The following is a 14,987-nucleotide window of genomic DNA, read 5'->3' on the forward strand; positions in this document are numbered from 1 at the left end:
ATCACAGTGAAAGACGTGCTGATTAATCACAGTGAAGCACGTGCCATTTGATTACATTGAAACATGTGCTGATTGATCGCTGTAAAACACGTGCTGATTAATCACAGTGAATCAACTGCTGATTGATCACAGTGAAACACATGCTGATTGATCACATTGAAACACATGCTGATTGATCACAGTGAAACACGTGCTGAATGATCACAGTGAAACACGTGCCATTTGATTACATTGAAACATGTGCTGACTGATCGCAGTAAAACACGTGCTGATTAATCACAGTGAATCAACTGCTGATTGATCACAGTGAAACACATGCTGATTGATCACATTGAAACACATGCTGATTGATCGCGGGGAAACATGTGCTGACTGATTACAGTGAAATACATGCTGATGATCACAGTGAAACAAATGATGACTGATGACAGTGAAACACGTGCTGTTTGATCACATTGAAACACATGCTGATTGATCGCGGGGATGCATGTGCTGATTGATTACAGTGAAACACATGCTGATTGATCACAGTGAAACACATGCTGATTTATCACAGTGAAACACGTGCTGATTGATTACAGTGAAGCACGTGCCGATCGCGTTGAAACACATACTGCTTATTCGCGGTGACACACGTGCTGATTGATTGCGATGAAACAAGTGCTGATTGATGGCAGTGAAACATGTTCTGATTGATCACAGTGGAACACGTGCTGATTGATCACGGTGAAACACAAGCTGGTCGATTGCGGTGATACACTTGCTGATCGATCGCGGTGAAACACGTGCTGATTGATCGTGGTGAACCTGGTGCTGATTGATCGTGGTGAACCTGGTGCTGATTGATCACAGTGAAAACGCTTGCTGGTTGATCACAATGAAACACCTGCTGATTGATCACAGTGAAACATGTGCTGATTGATCGCAGTGAAACAGGTGCTCTTTGATTACTTTGAAACTTGCTGTTAGATTACATTGAAAAACATGCTGATTGATCGCGGTGAACCACGTGCTGTTTGATCGCATTGAAACACGTGCTGTTTGATCGCATTGAAACACGTGCTGTTTGATCGCATTGAAACACATGCTGATTGATCACAGTGAAACACGTGTTGTTTGATCATATTGAAACACATGCTGATCGATCACAGTGAAACACGTGCTGAATGATCACAGTGAAACACCTGTTGTTTGATCACACTGAAACATGTGCTGATTGATTGCGGTGAACCACATGCTAATTGATCACAGTGAAACACGTGCTGATTGATCACAGTGAAACACGTGTTGTTTGATCACATTGAAAGACATGCTGATTGATCGCGGGGAACCACGTGCTGTTTCATCGCATTGAAACACATGCTGTTTGATCGCATTGAAACACGTGCTGATTGATCACAGTGAAACACGTGTTGTTTGATCATATTGAAACACATGCTGATCGATCACAGTGAAACACGTGCTGATTGATCACAGTGAAACATGTGCTGATTGATCACGGTGAAACACATGCTGATTGATCACAAGGAAGCACGTGCTGATTGATCACAGTGAAACACATGCTGATTGATCGCGGGGAACCACGTGCCGATCGCGTTGAAACACATGCTGATTGATCACAGTGAAACACGTGCTGATTGATCACGGTGAAACAGGTGCTGATTGATCAAAGTGAAACATGTGCTGATTGATCGGAGCGAAACACGTGCTGATTGACCACATGAAACACATGATGACTGATCACAATGTAACACGTGTTGTTTGATCACATTGAAACACATGCTGATTGATCGCAGTCAAACTCATGCTGACTGATCACAGTGAAAAACGTGCTGATTTCTCACAGTGAAACACATGCTGATCGATCACAGTGAAACACGTGCTGATTGATCCCAGTGAAACACATGTTGGTTGATTGCGGTGATACACTTCCTGATCGATCGCGGTGAAACATGTGCTGATTGATCGCGGTGAAACAGGTGCTGAATGATCACAGTGAGACATGTGCTGATTGATTGCAGTGAAACAAGTGCTGATTGACCACATGAAACACATGATGACTGATCACAATGTAACACGTGTTGTTTGATCACATTGAAACACATGCTGATTGATCGCAGTCAAACTCATGCTGATTGGTCACAGCGAAAAACGTGCTGTTTTCTCACAGTGAAACACATGCTGATTGATCACATTGAAACACATGCTGATCGATCACAGTGAAACACGTGCTGAATGATCACAGTGAAACACGTGCCATTTGATTACATTGAAACATTTGCTGACTGATCGCGGTAAAACACGTGCTGATTAATCACAGTGAATCAACTGCTGATTGATCACAGTGAAACACATGCTGATTGATCACATTGAAACACATGCTGATTGATCGCGGGGAAACATGTGCTGACTGATTACAGTGAAATACATGCTGATGATCACAGTGAAACACATGCTGATTGATCACAGTGAAACAAATGATGACGTGCCGATCGCGTTGAAACACATACTGCTTATTCGCGGTGACACACGTGCTGATTGATTGCGATGAAACAAGTGCTGATTGATGGCGGTGAAACATGTTCTGATTGATCACAGTGGAACACGTGCTGATTGATCACGGTGAAACACAAGCTGGTCGATTGCGGTGATACACTTGCTGATCGATCGCGGTGAAACACGTGCTGATTGATTGTGGTGAACCTGGTGCTGATTGATCACAGTGAAAACGCTTGCTGGTTGATCACAATGAAACACCTGCTGATTGATCACAGTGAAACATGTGCTGATTGATCGCAGTGAAACAGGTGCTCTTTGATTACTTTGAAACTTGCTGTTAGATTACATTGAAAAACGTGCTGATTGATCGCGGTGAAACACGTGCTGTTTGATCGCATTGAAACACGTGCTGTTTGATCGCATTGAAACACGTGCTGTTTGATCGCATTGAAACACATGCTGATTGATCACAGTGAAACACGTGTTGTTTGATCATATTGAAACACATGCTGATCGATCACAGTGAAACACGTGCTGAATGATCACAGTGAAACACCTGTTGTTTGATCACACTGAAACATGTGCTGATTGATTGCGGTGAACCACATGCTAATTGATCACAGTGAAACACGTGCTGATTGATCACAGTGAAACACGTGTTGTTTGATCACATTGAAAGACATGCTGATTGATCGCGGGGAACCACGTGCTGTTTCATCGCATTGAAACACATGCTGTTTGATCGCATTGAAACACGTGCTGTTTGATCGCATTGAAACACGTGCTGATTGATCACAGTGAAACACGTGTTGTTTGATCATATTGAAACACATGCTGATCGATCACAGTGAAACACGTGCTGATTGATCACAGTGAAACATGTGCTGATTGATCACGGTGAAACACATGCTGATTGATCACAAGGAAGCATGTGCTGATTGATCACAGTGAAACACATGCTGATTGATCACAGTGAAACACATGCTGATTGATCGCGGGGAACCACGTGCCGATCGCGTTGAAACACATGCTGATTGATCACAGTGAAACACGTGCTGATTGATCACGGTGAAACAGGTGCTGATTGATCAAAGTGAAACATGTGCTGATTGATCGGAGCGAAACACGTGCTGATTGACCACATGAAACACATGATGACTGATCACAATGTAACACGTGTTGTTTGATCACGTTGAAACACATGCTGATTGATCGCAGTCAAACTCATGCTGAATGATCACAGTGAAAAACGTGCTGATTTCTCACAGTGAAAAACATGCTGATCGATCACAGTGAAACACGTGCTGATTGATCCCAGTGAAACACATGTTGGTTGATTGCGGTGATACACTTCCTGATCGATCGCGGTGAAACACATGCTGATTGATCGCGGTGAAACAGGTGCTGAATGATCACAGTGAGACATGTGCTGATTGATTGCAGTGAAACAAGTGCTGATTGACCACATGAAACACATGATGACTGATCACAATGTAACACGTGTTGTTTGATCACATTGAAACACATGCTGATTGATCGCAGTCAAACTCATGCTGACTGATCACAGCGAAAAACGTGCTGTTTTCTCACAGTGAAACACATGCTGATCGATCACAGTGAAACACGTGCTGATTGATCCCAGTGAAACACATGTTGGTTGATTGCGGTGATACACTTCCTGATCGATCGCGGTGAAACACGTGCTGATTGATCGCGGTGAAACAGGTGCTGAATGATCACAGTGAGACATGTGCTGATTGATTGCAGTGAAACAAGTGCTGATTGATCGTGGTGAAACACGTGCTGATTGATTGCAGTGAGACATGTGCTGATTGATTGCAGTGATACAAGTGTTGATTGATCGCGGTGAAACACGTGCTGATTGATTGCGGTGAAGAACGTGCTGATCGATCGCAATGAAACATGCTGATTAATCACAGTGAAACACGTGCTGATTGATCACAGTGAAACTCGTGCTGATTGATCGCAGTGAAACACTCGCTCATCGATCACGGTGAAATAAATGCTGATTGATCTCAGTGAAACACGCGCAGATTGATCACAGTGAAACAGGTGCAGATTGATGGTAGTGGAACACATGCTGATTGATCGCAGTGAAACACGTGCTGATTGATCACGGTGAAACACTTGGTGATTGATCGCAGTGAAACACGTGCTGATTGATCACGGTGAAACATGTGCTGATTGATCGTGGTGAAATGCTTGCTAATTGATCGTGGTCAAATGCCTGTTGATTGATCGCGATGAAACAAATGCTTATTAATCGCAGTGAAACACGTGCTGATTGATAGCAGTGAAACATGTGCTGATTGATGGCAGTGAAACACGTACTGATTGATTGCAGTGAAACAAATGCTTATTAATCATGGTTAAACAGGTGCTGACTGATCGCAGTCAAACTCATGCTGATTGATCACAGTGAAACATGTGCTGATTGATTGCGGTGAAGCATGTTCTTATTGATCGCAGTGAAGCACGTGCTGAGTGATCGCGGTGAAACACGTGCTGATAGCTCGCGGTGAAACACGTGGTGAATGATTGCAGTAAAACTTTTGCTGATTGATTGCAGTGAAATACGTGCTGATAGATCGTGGTGAAATATGTGCTGATTGATAGCGGTGAAACACTTGCTGATTGATCACTGTGAAACACATGCTGATGAATCACAGTGAAATACATGCTGATTGATCACAGTGAAACACGTGTTGATTGATCACAGTGAAACATGTTCTTATTGATAGCAGTGAAACGCGTGCTGATTGATCGCAGTGAAACACGTGCTGATTGAACTCAATGAAACACGTGCTGTTTGATCGCGGTGAAACACGTCCTGTTTGATCGCGGTGAAACACGGGCTGATTGATCACAGTGAAACACATGCAGATTGATAGTAGTGGAACACGTGCTGCTTGATCACAGTGAAACATGTGCTGATTGATCGCAGTGAAACACGTGCTGATTGATCACAGTGAAATATATGATGATTGTTCACAGTGAAACACGTGCTGATTGATTGCGGTGAAGCACGTGCTAATGATCACAGTGAAACACATGCTGATTGAGCACGGTGAAACACATGATGATTGATCGCAGTGAAACACGTGCTGATTGATCACGGTGAAACACATAATAATTGATTGCATTGAAACAGGTGCTGATTGATCACGGTGAAACATGTGCTGATTGATCGAGGTGAAACGCTTGCTAATTGATCATGGCCAAATGCCTGCTGATTGATCGCGATGAAACAAATGCTTATTAATAGCGGTGAAACACGTGCTGATTGATCACAGTGAAACATGTGCTGATTGATCGCAGTGAAACATGTGCTGATTGATTGCAGTGAAACAAGTGCTGATTGATCACGGTGAAACACATGCTGATCAATTGCAATGAAACACATGCTGATTGATCACAATGAAACACATGCTGATTGATCGCAGTGAAACACTCGCTCATCGATCACGGTGAAATAAATGCTGACTGATCACAGTGAAACACGGGCTGATTGATCACAGTGAAACACATGCGGATTGACAGTAGTGGAACACGTGCCGATTGATCACTGTGAAACACATGCTGATTGATTACATTGAAACATGTGCTGATTGATCACAGTGAAACACATGCTGATTGATCACAGTCAAACACGTGCTGATTGATCACATTGAAACACATGCTGATTTATGGCAGTGAAACTCCTGCTGATTGATCTCAGTGAAACACGTTCTGATTGATCACAGAGAACCATGTGCTGATTGATCGCGGTGAAACAGGTGCTCTTTGATTACATTGAAACATGTGCTGATTGATCACAGTGAAACTCATGCTGATTGATCACATTGAAACACATGCTGATTTATGGCAGTGAAACTCCTGCTGATTGATCTCAGTGAAACAAGTTCTGATTGAATACAGAGAACCATGTGCTGTTTGATCGCGGTGAAACACGTGCTGATTGATCACACTGAAACATGTTCTGATTGATCACAGAGAACCACGTGCTGTTTGATCGCGGTGAAACAAGTGCTAATTGATCACAGTGAAACATGTGCTGAGTGATCGCGTTGAAAAACGTCCTGATTGATCACAGTGAAACACGTGCTGATTGATCGCCATGAAACACATGCTGATTGATTACATTGAAACGTGCTGATTGATCACAGTGAAACACGTGCTGATTGATCGCGGTGAAACAGGTGCTCTTTGATTACATTGAAACATGTGCTGATTGATCACAGTGAAACATGTGCTGATTGATCACAGTGGAACACGTGCTGATTGATCACATTGAAACACATGCTGATTTATGGCAGTGAAACTCCTGCTGATTGATCTCAGTGAAACACGTTCTGATTGATCACAGAGAACCATGTGCTGATTGATCACAGTGAAACAGGTGCTCTTTGATTACTTTGAAAAGTGCTGTTAGATTACATTGAAAAACGTGCTGACTGATCGCGGTGAAACACGTGCTGCTTGATCGCATTGAAACACGTGCTGTTTGATCGCATTGAAACACGTGCTGTTTGATCGCATTGAAACACGTGCTGATTGATCACATTGAAACATGTGTTGTTTGATCATATTGAAACACATGCTGTTCGATCACAGTGAAACACGTGCTGAATGATCACAGTGAAACACCTGTTGTTTGATCACATTGAAACATGTGCTGATTGATCGCAGTGAAACACATGCTAATTGATCACAGTGAAACACGTGCTGATTGATCACAGTGAAACACGTGTTGTTTGATCACATTGAAAGACATGCTGATTGATCGCGGGGAACCACGTGCTGTTTCATCGCATTGAAACACATGCTGATTGATCACAGTGAAACACGTGCTGATTGATCACAGTGAAACATGTGCTGATTGATCACGGTGAAACACATGCTGATTGATCACAGGGAAGCACGTGCTGATTGATCACAGTGAAACACATGCTGATTGATTACAGTGAAACACATGCTGATTGATCGCGGGGAACCACGTGCCGATCGCGTTGAAACACATGCTGATTGATCACAGTGAAACCCGTGCTGATTGATCACGGTGAAACAGGTGCTGATTGATCAAAGTGAAACATGTGCTGATTGATCGGAGCGAAACACGTGCTGATTGATCACATGAAACACATGATGACTGATCACAATGTAACACGTGTTGTTTGATCACATTGAAACACATGCTGATTGATCGTAGTCAAACTCATGCTGACTGATCACAGTGAAAAACGTGCTGATTTCTCACAGTGAAACACATGCTGATCGATCACAGTGAAACACGTGCTGATTGATCCCAGTGAAACACATGTTGGTTGATTGCGGTGATACACTTCCTGATCGATCGCGGTGAAACACGTGCTGATTGATTGCGGTGAAACAGGTGCTGAATGATCACAGTGAGACATGTGCTGATTGATTGCAGTGAAACAAGTGCTGATTGACCACATGAAACACATGATGACTGATCACAATGTAACATGTGTTGTTTGATCACATTGAAACACATGCTGATTGATCGCAGTCAAACTCATGCTGATTGATCACAGTGAAAAACGTGCTGATTTCTCACAGTGAAACACATGCTGATCGATCACAGTGAAACACGTGCTGATTGATCCCAGTGAAACACATGTTGGTTGATTGCGGTGATACACTTCCTGATCGATCGCGGTGAAACATGTGCTGATTGATCGCGGTGAAACAGGTGCTGAATGATCACAGTGAGACGTGCTGATTGATTGCAGTGAAACAAGTGCTGATTGATCGTGGTGAAACACGTGCTGATTGATTGCGGTGAGACATGTGCTGATTGATTGCAGTGATACAAGTGTTGATTGATCGCGGTGAAACACCTGCTGATTGATTGCGGTGAAGAACATGCTGATCGATCGCAATGAAACATGCTGATTAATCACAGTGAAACACGTGCTGATTGATCACAATGAAACTCGTGCTGATTGATCGCAGTGAAACACTCGCTCATCGATCACGGTGAAATAAATGCTGATTGATCACAGTGAAACACGGGCTGATTGATCACAGTGAAACACGCGCAGATTGATGGTAGTGGAACACATGCTGATTGATCGCAGTGAAACACGTGCTGATTGATCACGGTGAAACACTTGGTGATTGATCGCAGTGAAACACGTGCTGATTGATCACGGTGAAACGTGCTGATTGATCGTGGTGAAACGCTTGCTAATTGATCGTGGTCAAATGCCTGTTGATTGATCGTGATGAAGCAAATGCTTATTAATCGCAGTGAAACATGTGCTGATTGATAGCAGTGAAACACGTGCTGATTGATAGCAGTGAAACACGTACTGATTGATTGCAGTGAAACAAATGCTTATTAATCATGGTTAAACAGGTGCTGATTGATCGCAGTCAAACTCATGCTGATTGATCACAGTGAAACACGTGCTGATTGATTGCGGTGAAGCACGTTCTATTGATCGCAGTGAAACACGTGCTGAGTGATCGCGGTGAAGCACGTGCTGATAGCTCGCGGTGAAACACGTGGTGAATGATTGCAGTAAAACTTTTGCTGATTGATTGCAGTGAAATATGTGCTGATTGATAGCGGTGAAACACTTGCTGATTGATCACTGTGAAACACATGCTGATGAATCACAGTGAACTACATGCTGATTGATCACAGTGAAACACATGTTGATTGATCACAGTGAAACATGTTCTTATTGATAGCAGTGAAACGCATGCTGATTGATCTCAGTGAAACACATGCTGATTGAACTCAATGAAACACGTGCTGTTTGATCGCGGTGAAACACGTGCTGATTGATCGTGGTGAAACACGGGCTGATTGATCACGGTGAAACACATGCAGATTGATAGTACTGGAACACATGCTGATTGATCACAGTGAAACACATGCTGATTGATTACATTGAAACATGTGCTGATTGATCACAGTGAAACACGTGCTGATTGATCACAGTGAAACATGTGCTGATTGATCACAGTGAAACACGTGCTGATTAATCACAGTAAATCAAGTGCTGATTGATCACGGTGAAACATGTTCTGATTGATCACAGTGAAACTCGTGCTGATTGATTGCAGTGACTCACATGATGATTGATCATTGTGAAACATGTTCAGATTGATCATAGTGAAACACCTGCTGATCGATCATAGTGAAACACGTGCTGATTGATCGCAGTGAATCAAGTACTGATTGATCGCAGTGAAACAGGTGCTGATTGATCATAGTGAAATACGTGTTGATTTATCGCGTTGAAACAAGTCCTGATCTATCGCGGTGAAACACATGCTGATTGATCACACTGAAGTACATGCCGATTGATCAAAGTGAAACACGGATTATTAACTGCAATAGAACACTTGTTGATTGATTGCGGTGAAGCACGTGTTGATTGATCATGGTGAAACAATTGCTGATTGATCACAGTGAAACACGTGCTGATTGATCACAGTGAAACACATGCTGGTTGATTGCCAGGGTACACTTGCTGATCGATCGCGGTGAAACCCGTGCTGATCGATCGCGGTGAAACACGTGCTGATTGATCACAGTGAAACACATGCTGGTTGATTGCCGTGGTACACTTGCTGATCGATCGCAGTGAAACCCGTGCTGATCGATCGCGGTGAAGCATGCGCTGATTGATCACAGTGAACCAGGTGCTCCTTGATTACTTTGAAACATGTGCTGTTTGATTACATTGAAAAACGTGCTGATTGATCGTGGTGAAACATATGCTGATTGATTACATTGAAACACGTGCTGATTGATCGCGGTGAACCTGGTGATGATTGATCATGGTGAAACGCTTGCTGATTGACCACAGTGAAACCCGAGCTGATTGATCGCAGTGAAACAGGTGCTCTTTGATTACTTTGAAACGTGCTGTTTGATTACTTTGGAAAACGTGCTGATTGATCACGGTGAAACACGTGCCGTTTGATCGCATTGAAACACATGCTGATTGATCACAGTGAAACGTGCTGAATGATCATTCATGGTGAAACACGTGCCATTTGATTACATTGAAACATGTGCTGATTGATCGTGGTGAAACACATGCTGATTGATCACAGTGAAACACGTGCTGGTTGATTGCGGTGCTACACTAGCTGGTTGAGCACAGTGAAACATGTGCTGATTGATCACAGTGAAACGCTTCCTGATTGATCACAGTGAAACACCTGTTGATTAATCGCGATGCAACACCTGCTGATTGATCACAGTGAAACAGGTGCCGTTTGATTGCAGTGAAACACGTGCTGATTGAACATGGTGAAACAAGTGCTGACTGATCATAGTGAAACACGTGCTGATTGATAACAGTGAAACACGTTCTGATTGATCACAATGAAACACGTGCTGATTGATCACAGTGAAACACGTGCTGATTAATCACAGTAAATCAAGTGCTGATTGATCACAGTGAAACATGTTCTGATTGATCACAGTGAAACACGTGCTGGTTGATCGCAGTGACTCACGTGATGATTGATCATTGTGAAACATGTTCAGATTGATCATAGTGAAACACCTGCTGATCGATCATAGTGAATCACGTACTGATTGATCGCAGTGAAACAGGTGCTGATTGATCATAGTGAAACACGTGTTGATTTATCGCGTTGAAACACGTGCTGATCTATCGCGGTGAAACACATGCTGATTGATCACACTGAAGTACATGCCGATTGATCAAAGTGAAACACGGATTATTAACTGCAATAGAACACTTGTTGATTGATTGCGGTGAAGCACGTGTTGATTGATCATGGTGAAACAATTGCTGATTGATCACAGTGAAACACGTGCTGATTGATCACAGTGAAACACATGCTGGTTGATTGCCAGGGTACACTTGCTGATCGATCGCGGTGAAACCCGTGCTGATCGATCGCGGTGAAACACGTGCTGATTGATCACAGTGAAACACATGCTGGTTGATTGCCGTGGTACACTTGCTGATCGATCGCAGTGAAACCCGTGCTGATCGATCGCGGTGAAGCACGCGCTGATTGATCACAGTGAAACATGTGCTGATTGATCGCAGTGAACCAGGTGCTCCTTGATTACTTTGAAACATGTGCTGTTTGGTCGTGGTGAAACACGTGCTGATTGATCACAGTGAAACACGTGCTGATTGATCACAGTGAAACACGTGTTGTTTGATCACTTTGAAACACATGCTGATTGATCGCGGGGAAAACGTGCTGATTGATTACAGTGAAACACATGCTGATTGATCACAGTGAAACACATGCTGATTGATCACTGTGAAACACGCGCTGATTGATTTCAGTCAAACACGTGCTGATGATTACAGTGAAGCACGTGCCGATCATGTTGAAACAGAAGCTGATTGATTACATTGAAACACGTGCTGATTGATCGTGGTGAAATGGGTGCTGATTGAACAAAGTGAAACATGTGCTAATTGATCGGAGCAAAACACGTGCTGATTGATCACAGTGAAACACATGATGACTGATCACAATGTAACACGTGTTGTTTGATCACATTGAAACACATGCTGATCGATCACAGTGAAACACGTGCTGAATGATCACAGTGAAACACGTGCCATTTGATTACATTGAAACATGTGCTGGATGATCGCGGTGAAACGCATGCTAACTGATCACAGTGAAACACGTGCTGAGTGATCACAGTGAAACACGTGTTGTTTGATCACATTGAAACACATGCTGATTGATCGCGGGGAACCACGTGCTGTTTGATCGCATTGAAACACATGCTGATTGATTGCAGTCAAACTCATGCTGATTGATCACAGCGAAAAACGTGCTGATTTATCACAGTGAAACACATGCTGATCGATCACAGTGAAACACGTGCTGATTGATCCCAGTGAAACACATGTTGGTTGATTGCGGTGATACACTTCCTGATCGATCGCGGTGAAACACGTGCTGATTGATCGCGGTGAAACAGGTGCTGAATGATCACAGTGAAACGCTTCCTGATTGATCGCAGTGAAACACCTGCTGATTGATCGCAGGGAAACACGTGCTGATTGATTACAGTGAAACCCGTGCTGATTGATCACAGTGAAACATGTGCTGTTTGATTACTTTGAAAAACGTGCTGATTGATCGCGGTGAAACACGTGCTGTTTGATCGCATTGAAACAAGTGCTGTTTGATCGCATTGAAACACATGCTGATTGATCACACTAAAACACGTCCATTTGATTACATTGAAACACGAGCTGATTAATCACAGTGAATCAAGTGCTGATTGATCACAGTGAAACACATGCTGATTGATCACATTGAAACGCCTGCTGATTGATCGCGGGGAAACACATGCTGATAGATTACAGTGAAACATGTTCTGATTGATCACAGTGGAACACGTGCTGATTGATCACGGTGAAACACAAGCTGGTCGATTGCGGTGATACACTTGCTGATCGATCACAGTGAAACACGTGCTGATTGATCACAGTGAAACATGTGCTGATTGATCATAGTGAAACACGTACTGATTGATTACAGTGAAGCACGTGCCGATCGCGTTGAAACACATGCTGATTGATTACATTGAAACACGTGCTGATTGATCACGGTGAAACATGTGCTGATTGATCACAGTGAAACACATGTTGGTTGATTGTGCTGATACACTTCCTGATCGATCACGGTGAAACACGTGCTGATTGATCGCAGTGAAACAGGTGCTGAATGATCACAGTGAAACGCTTCCTGATTGATCGCAGTGAAACACATGCTGATTGATCACATTGAAACACATGCTGGTTGATCGCGGGGAAACACGTGCTGCTTGATCGCAGTGAAACAGGTGCTCTTTGATTACTTTGAAACAAGTGCTGTTTGATCGCATTGAAACACATGCTGATTGATCACAGTGAAACACGCGCTGACTGATCACACTGAAACACGTGCCATTTGATTACATTGAAACATGTGCTGATTGATCACAGTGAAACACATGCTGGTTGATTGCCGTGGTACACTTGCTGATCGATCGCAGTGAAACCCGTGCTGATCGATCGCGGTGAAGCACGCGCTGATTGATCACAGTGAAATATGTGCTGATTGATCGCAGTGAACCAGGTGCTCCTTGATTACTTTGAAACATGTGCTGTTTGGTCGTGGTGAAACACGTGCTGATTGATCACAGTGAAACACGTGCTAATTGATCACAGTGAAACACGTGTTGTTTGATCACTTTGAAACACATGCTGATTGATCGCGGGGAAAACGTGCTGATTGATTACAGTGAAACACATGCTGATTGATCACAGTGAAACACATGCTGATTGATCGCGGGGAAACACATGCTGATAGATTACAGTGAAACATGTTCTGATTGATCACAGTGGAACACGTGCTGATTGATCACGGTGAAACACAAGCTGGTCGATTGCGGTGATACACTTGCTGATCGATCACAGTGAAACACGTGCTGATTGATCACAGTGAAACATGTGCTGATTGATCATAGTGAAACACGTACTGATTGATTACAGTGAAGCACGTGCCGATCGCGTTGAAACACATGCTGATTGATTACATTGAAACACATGCTGATTGATCACGGTGAAACATGTGCTGATTGATCACAGGGAAACACATGTTGGTTGATTGTGCTGATACACTTCCTGATCGATCACGGTGAAACACGTGCTGATTGATCGCAGTGAAACAGGTGCTGAATGATCACAGTGAAACGCTTCCTGATTGATCGCAGTGAAACACATGCTGATTGATCACATTGAAACACATGCTGGTTGATCGCGGGGAAACACGTGCTGCTTGATCGCAGTGAAACAGGTGCTCTTTGATTACTTTGAAACAAGTGCTGTTTGATCGCATTGAAACACATGCTGATTGATCACAGTGAAACACGCGCTGACTGATCACACTGAAACACGTGCCATTTGATTACATTGAAACATGTGCTGATTGATCACAGTGAAACACATGCTGGTTGATTGCCGTGGTACACTTGCTGATCGATCGCAGTGAAACCCGTGCTGATCGATCGCGGTGAAGCACGCGCTGATTGATCACAGTGAAATATGTGCTGATTGATCGCAGTGAACCAGGTGCTCCTTGATTACTTTGAAACATGTGCTGTTTGGTCGTGGTGAAACACGTGCTGATTGATCACAGTGAAACACGTGCTAATTGATCACAGTGAAACACGTGTTGTTTGATCACTTTGAAACACATGCTGATTGATCGCGGGGAAAACGTGCTGATTGATTACAGTGAAACACATGCTGATTGATCACAGTGAAACACATGCTGATTGATCACTGTGAAACACGCGCTGATTGATTTCAGTCAAACACGTGCTGATGATTACAGTGAAGCACGTGCCGATCATGTTGAAACAGAAGCTGATTGATTACATTGAAACACGTGCTGATTGATCGTGGTGAAATGGGTGCTGA

This window comes from Carcharodon carcharias, chromosome 13, assembly GCF_017639515.1.
Source record: "Carcharodon carcharias isolate sCarCar2 chromosome 13, sCarCar2.pri, whole genome shotgun sequence".
NCBI lineage: Eukaryota > Metazoa > Chordata > Chondrichthyes > Lamniformes > Lamnidae > Carcharodon > Carcharodon carcharias.